The sequence below is a fragment of the Euphorbia lathyris genome, chromosome 8 (assembly GCF_963576675.1).
Source record: "Euphorbia lathyris chromosome 8, ddEupLath1.1, whole genome shotgun sequence".
Classification (NCBI taxonomy): domain Eukaryota; kingdom Viridiplantae; phylum Streptophyta; class Magnoliopsida; order Malpighiales; family Euphorbiaceae; genus Euphorbia; species Euphorbia lathyris.
This window is the reverse complement of record NC_088917.1, coordinates 525,025-532,680: the sequence shown is the minus strand read 5'-3', so window position 1 is coordinate 532,680 and position 7,656 is coordinate 525,025.

Below are 7,656 nucleotides of genomic sequence, written 5' to 3'. Positions count from 1 at the left end.
ACATGCTCCTCCTCCTTGTCTTCTTCATCAAATTCCTCTTCATCTTCCTCATCATCATCTTGGGCACCTAAACCTTGAGAACCCGAGCTTCACTACTCATGGTAGCAAAAACACGTCTTGTGCGATCCGCATAAGAGATAAAAGCGGGGGGTCCCATTTGCTTTAATAAATTGGCTCTTTGAAGTGCCGTGAGATCCAATAAAGGTAAACCAACATGAGGCATAATTTGATAATCCGCTAATTCACCTCGAGCGCCCAAAACAATGCCGGTAATTAAATTACCCATAGGCACTTGCTTATTGCGGGACTTGGAAGCTCGAACTAAATTAGTAAATATCATCTCAATACTATCAATTGTCAAACCCTTAAAAATAGCATCAAACACAACCAAATCACGAACTTGCACTTTTGAACTTTCAACCCGACCAAATAAGGAAAATGATAAAAACTTGTGAAAGAAGAAGATACAACCATCCTTAATTAGCTTACTAGATGTATTCTTTGGACTAAAAACATCTAAACCGGTTAAAGTATTCCAAACCGTGTGCGAATCAAAAGGCTTGGGCTTGGAATAAAAATTCCGAGTAGGAAAACCAAACCAACGGTTCATGGCCGCATACCCAACATCATAACGAACTCCATCACTACGAAAAGAGATAACTCCTTTCTTCTTGTCATAGGTGAGAGTAACCAAAAACTCAATAATATATGATTTAAGACTAGGAAAACGCATACTAGCAAATCGTTTCCAACCAAGAACGGTAAGAAATTCATCAATACGCTCGGTAAAAGAAAGTGTGTTTACCGTGTCGGTGTCAAGAAAAAGCATGTCGACGAAATCTATTTGGACATTAGAAAATCGGTGATATTTGCGTCCTTCGGCTTCCGACGCAATATCAAACGGTGCTCCATATTGAACCCGTAATCTAGTGATCTCGGTTGCCTTAGCTTTGTTTGCAACGGTCTTTTGTCTAGGCATAGTGATTTGTTTGTGAAATTTGTGAATGGAAAGAAGAAAATATGAAAGGATGAAAGTTAGAATAAAAGATAATGGTGGTGAATTGAGGAAGAAGAAGATGAATAGGGTAAATATTTATGGGGAAGATGAGTGAATCTTGGTATTGGGAAGAGAAAAGATGATGGATTGGTGTAAAAAGAGGTGATTTAAATAGGTGTAAGTAATAGGTAGTGATTAGGATAGTTGAATAGGTAGTAAATAGAGTAGGAATAGGAAAAGAGAGTGAAATTTCGCCCAAATCCCGTCCCTGTAAGCCGCAAGTCGCGATTGAGATTTTCAAAATCTCAGTCGCGACAGCAAGTAGGGAGAGGGGCGAAATTTTGCTGAAAAAAAATTTCCTCTGCTGTCTCAACTGAGAATTCGAAATCTCAACTGAGATTTTGAAAAATCTGGGTAAAATTGGGACTGTTTTTTATGATTTTAACACTTCAAAACCAATTCCTCCGTGAAGTAAGTGACATTAATGTGAATATTAATCCCTGAAACTGAGATAAACAAAACTGAAATATTAAATTGAAGGAAAACCAAAGGTTGTTCCTTAAATGAAAGAAATAAACTAAGGAATTAATGCACTTTTATTCACTATTATAAACAATACCATAATATATATTTACATAGAAACATTATAAAAACATAAATTACAATCAAACACTCATATATATATTAAAAACAACAGACAGAAACGCATAAAATATATCCCTAAGTAGATGACAGACGACGTGCATTGGCTCTGTTAATCTTCGTTTGAACGAAGACTTGCCTCTTTGGTGCAGAAAGGAATGTTGGACCAGAACGGAAAACTCGTTTGACAAGTCCCTCGTTCTCCAAGAACTCGTAGTCTAAAATAGGGAATGGTTCTGTATCAGTCCAAGGAACAGAAATGGTTCCCTTGGCTCCCAATATGATTCCACAAATGATGTTGGCGAACCCAATCTTCCGTTTCTTCGAACGGGAAGCAACAACTAACCCCTCCATTAGAATCTTCAAGGAGTTCACTGAGTTGCCTTGGAAAATGTCGCCCAACACATAAAGATCAGTATCTTTCACAACATTGCTACTGACTCGACCAAAAAGGCTATGACAGAGGAATTTGTGCAGATACAGCATGTAATTAGAATTAATGGATTTGTTGAAGGCAAGATGTGGATTGAATTGCCAAAAGCCTGTTAGCATCCTCCATATGTCTCTAGAAGTCATATCCCTTCCAGGATGGTGTTGAGTTGTGTCTCGGGGTGGAAATCCAAACCAATTATGTAGTTCTGGATATCCAAAAGTGAATACCTCCCCCTCACAACGAAAACTGAGACGAACACGTCTCTTGTTGACGAACCTAACGGTGGAGAAAAATTCTAGAACCCAATTTCCAATTATAGGAAATTTCATAGAAACAAATTTGGTCCAACCCAAATTAGTCAGATAGCGATCAATGTCTTCGCTTATCCCGAGTTCCTCGTTCAGAAACTCGTCCAGATACATCATGCCAAAGAACTGAGCATATCTGAATTGCATAAAGCGTTTCCCCTCGTCATGGTTATAAATGGAAGATATCAACTTTCCCTTTTTGAGAAGAAGTGTGGTTTTGAACATGTTTCAGAGACTTAGTCATGTCTGTGAGAGAAAAGAAAATGAAGTCTGTAGGATTTGAGAATTTGAGAAAGAAATTCAGAAAGATGAAATAAAATGGAAGAAGTCTGATCCTACAGGAATATATAAATCCTATAAGTGAAAGGTTGTGTCTGTTAGAAAGAAAAAGGTGTCAAAGTGATACCTCTTTGATTCAACTGACAGAAATTTTTAAAGAAGGAAGATTGTAATCCCTTACAGTTATTTCAATTGTAAAAAGACAGAAAATCTCAACTGAGATTTTCGGAATCTCAACTGAGATTTCCAAATCCTGGAATATGAAAAAAAAAATCTCAACTGAGATTTCTGCATATTTAATTTCTCAATAACACTTAATACTTAATGAAATCATTTTCAAAACATGACTAAATTAAAATTTTAATGTTAACAAAACTCATTTGTACACAAAAAATAAATAAAAATTAAAGTAATTAAAATTGAAAATAAAAAATAAATAAATTAAAATTACGAACATAAAATAAAAAAACTATAAATTAAAACATGAAAACTAAAGAAATTAATTTTCATAAAATTTATCCACGGATTCAATTGCTTGAATTGGAGCTCCGTCGAAGTAAATCTTGCAACGATTACCATTGACCTTAAATCGTTCGCCATTAGACTTTTCTAGCTCCAATGTTCCGTAATCAAATGTATTAACAACCAAAAATGGTCCAGCCCATCTAGATTTTAGCTTACCTGGAAATAATTTTAATCTCGAATTAAAAAGTAAGACCTTATCCCCAACATTAAAGTTTTTAATTTTGATTTTGGCATCATGCCACTTTTTAATTTTCTCCTTATAAATTCTTGCATTTTCGTAGGACAAATAGCGTAATTCATCCAACTCGTTTAAGTCAAACAAACGCTTTTTCCCTGCGCTTTGCAAATCATAATTAAGGGTTTTTATAGCCCAATATGCTTTATGTTCTAATTCAACCGGCAAATGACAAGCTTTACCATAGACTAATCTATAAGGTGTCATCCCGATAGGCGTTTTAAATGCAGTACGGTATGCCCATAATGCATCGTTAAGTTTATGTGCCCAGTCTCTTCTAGAAGACGAAACTGTTTTCTCAAGTATCCATTTGAGTTCTCTATTTGAAATTTCTGCTTGACCATTCGTTTGAGGATGGTACGGTGTAGAGATACGATGGTGTACTCCGTATTTTCTCATAAGTGACTCAAAAGCTCTATTTACGAAATGGGTACCACCGTCGCTTACCATAACCCTAGGAACTCCAAATCGACAGAATATTGAATTTAAAAACTTAACAACTACTTTAGAATCATTTATCGGGGTTGCAATTGCTTCAACCCACTTTGAAACATAATCTACGGCTACTAATATGTAATTTTTGCCAAAAGAAGGAGGAAAAGGACCCATGAAATCAATTCCCCATACGTCGAAGATTTCAACTTCCAATATGTTCGTAAGAGGCATCTCATCTTTCCTTCCTATATTCCCTGTTCTTTGACACTTATCACAGCGGATAATAAATGAACGGACATTTTTAAACAGAGTAGGCCAAAAGAATCCGCATTCAAGTATTCTAGCTGATGTTTTGCTTACGCTATTATGACCTCCGTAAGCGCTAGCATGACATTCTAACATTATAGAGTCATATTCAAACTCACTAACACATCTCCTAAATATTCCATCGCCGCATGTTTTGAACAAGAATGGATCTTCCTAAAAATATTTCTTAACTTCTGAAAAGAATTTCTTCTTTTGCTGAGAAGTCAATCCATCAGGCACAACATGTGCAGCTAAGTAATTGGCTATATCCGCGCACCATGGAGCTATGACACTTTGTACTTGCATGAGATGTTCATTGGGGAAATCATCTCGAATGCCTGATGTTTCACCGATGGGACCGTTTTCATCCTCAAGTCTTGATAGATGATCGGCGACCAGGTTTTCAACTCCCTTTTTGTCTTTAATCTCAATGTCAAATTCTTGCAATAGTAAAACCCATCTAATAAGACGTGGTTTTGCATCTTTCTTAGCAAATAAATATCGTAAAGCTGCATGATCAGTATAAATGATGACTTTAGATCCTAACAAATAAGATCGGAACTTATCACATGCAAAAACTACTGCTAACATTTCTTTTTCAGTTGTGGTGTAATTTAGCTGTGCACCGGACAAAGTGTGACTCGCATAATATATAACATGAAGTTTCTTATCCTCCCTTTGACCTAATACACATCCTACAGCTAAGTCACTCGCATCACACATAATTTCGAAGGGTAGAGTCTAATCGGGTTTCGATATTATAGGTGTACTGACTAAAGCCGTTTTCAAGGTATTGAAAGCTTGTAAACAATCCTTATTAAAATCAAAAGTTGAATCCTTCATAAGCAAATTAGTAAGTGGTTTGGAGATTACAGAAAAGTTCTTTATAAACCTTCTGTAAAAACCTGCATGACCTAAAAATGATCTTACTCCCTTAACAGTGGTTGGTGGGGGTAATTTTTCTATAACTGAAGTCTTTGCTCTGTCCACTTCTTAAACCTTTTTCAGAAATCTTATGACCTAAAACAATTCCTTCGTCTACCATGAAATGACATTTTTCCCAATTTAATACTAAATTCGTTTCCTCACATCTAGACAATACTTTATCTAAGTTCTGTAAACATGCATCGAAAGAATCTCCATAAACTGAAAAATCATCTATGAAAACTTCCATTATGTCTTCAATGAAGTCATTAAAAATTGCTATCATACATCGTTGAAATGTTGCTGGTGCATTACATAGACCAAAAGGCATTCTCCTATATGCAAATGTTCCGTAAGGTCATGTGAAGGTTGTTTTATCTTGGTCATCCGGGTAAATGTAAATTTGAAAGAATCCGAAGTAACGGTCTAGGAAACAGTAAAATGCATGACCGGCTATCCTTTCGATCATTTGATCAATGAAAGGTAGAGGAAAATGATCTTTCCTAGTAGCTTTATTTAGGTTCCTATAGTCTATACAAACCCTCCAACCAGTGGTGGTTCGTGTAGGTATCATTTCACCTTCATCATTTCTTACAACAGTTATGCCTCCCTTTTTAGGTACACAATGGATTGGACTAACCCATTCACTATCCGAGATCGGATAAATGATTCCATTGTCTAAAAGTTTAGTAATCTCATTTTTGACTACTTCTTTCATGTTCGGATTTAAGCGTCTTTGCCTATCCGCTTTAGGTGGCTTATCCTCTTCTAAGTGAATTCTATGCATTTCTATACTAGGATTAATTCCTTTTAGGTCTGAAATTTGCCATCCCATACTTCCTATCCTATTTCTAACAACTTTTTTCAATTTTTCTTCTTGATCGCTTGTTAATTTGTTAGAAATAATTATAGGTAGAGAATCGCCTTCGCCTAAGAAAGCGTACCTCAAATGACTGGGTAACTCTTTAAGTTCTAATTTAGGGGGTGTTACAAATGAAGGTGGAACTAGTCCATCTTCTCTAATCAAAGGCTCTAGGTCCTTATCATCTAATTCCTCATCTATTATAGGTTCAATCATTTCTTCACTTTGAATTACATCATTGACACATTCCTCGACTAAATCAAGTTTCATACAAGCGAATTCCTCCATAGGGTATTTCATCGCTTTGTTCATGTTAAACTCGACCTTATCTTCTCCTATCCTTAAAACTACCTTCCCTTCCAACACATCTACTAGAGCGCGTCCCGTGTTCATAAACGGTCTACCGAAAATTAAAGGGCAATTTACATCATATGCAAAGTCTAATATAACAAAATCGGTAGGAAAAATAAATTTATCGACTTGGACTAAAACATCTTCAATTATACCATACGGCCTTTTAGTGGTTTGATCCGCTAATTGCAAAACCATATTGGTACGTTTGATATCTTCTTCTAAACCTAACTTGTTAAAAATAGACAATGGCATTAAGTTTATACTTGCTCCTAAATCATAAAGACAACTTGGGAATTCAATATCTCCCAACTTACACGGAATAGTAAAACATCCAGGATCCTTGAGTTTAGTGGGCAAATTACTTGATACTATTGAACTACAGTCTTCAGTTAACGAAATGGATGAAATTCCTTCCCAACTGATTTTCTTTGAAATCAAATCTTTTAAAAACTTACCGTAGTTAGGAATTTGTGTGATTGCATCCATAAATGTCAAATTGATGTGCAAATTTTTAAGTTTATCCAAAAACGTTAGAAGTTGTTTATCATAGTCCTTATTTCGGACTTTGTGTGGAAAAGGTGGTTTGGGTACAAAAGTTTTGGTACCTGCGTCAGATGGTGAATTATTTGTGTTTAAGATGTCTTCTTTGGACTTTGGTAAATCAGTTCCCGGTAATGTTACATCTTTGGGCATTTCAGGCCCTTGATAATTTTTTCCTAAACGAAGAGTAATAGCCTTCACCTGCTCTTTCGGATTTTCTTCCGTATGGCTGGGAAGACTTCCCTCTTTTCGGGATGGAATTGATTTAGCAAGTTGACCAATTTGAATCTCCAAATTATGGATGCTAGATGAGTGGTTTTTAATAAGCTGATCGAATTTGTTTTCGATCCGTTTAAAACCATCGTCGTGATTACTTATTTTTCCACTGATAGCATCTATAAACTTGTTGATTTTAGAAGATAAAGTGCTAATCGTATCTCTTGACTGATTTTGATAATTAGTGGTACGATTTTGATTAGCACTGGCATTATTGTTACTGTTATCTTTCCAGTTAAAGTTAGGATGATTCCTCCATCCAGCATTATATGTATTAGAATAAGGATTATTAGTTTGGTTTTGCCCTTGGACAAAATTTACCTGTTCGATCTCACTCATATTTTCGTAGTCCATATCCGTTTGGACTGGATTACCATTGGTATCGCGTGGTGCCATAAACTTGTCAATTTTGTGCGATAAAGCAGAAAATTGGGCTTGTAGCATTGCGACTAGATCAAGTTCAACTATACCTTTAACTGATTGTGTGGTTGAGGATGATGGTTTTGCCACCGGCATATGTCCACGTTCCGCGGGCCACAT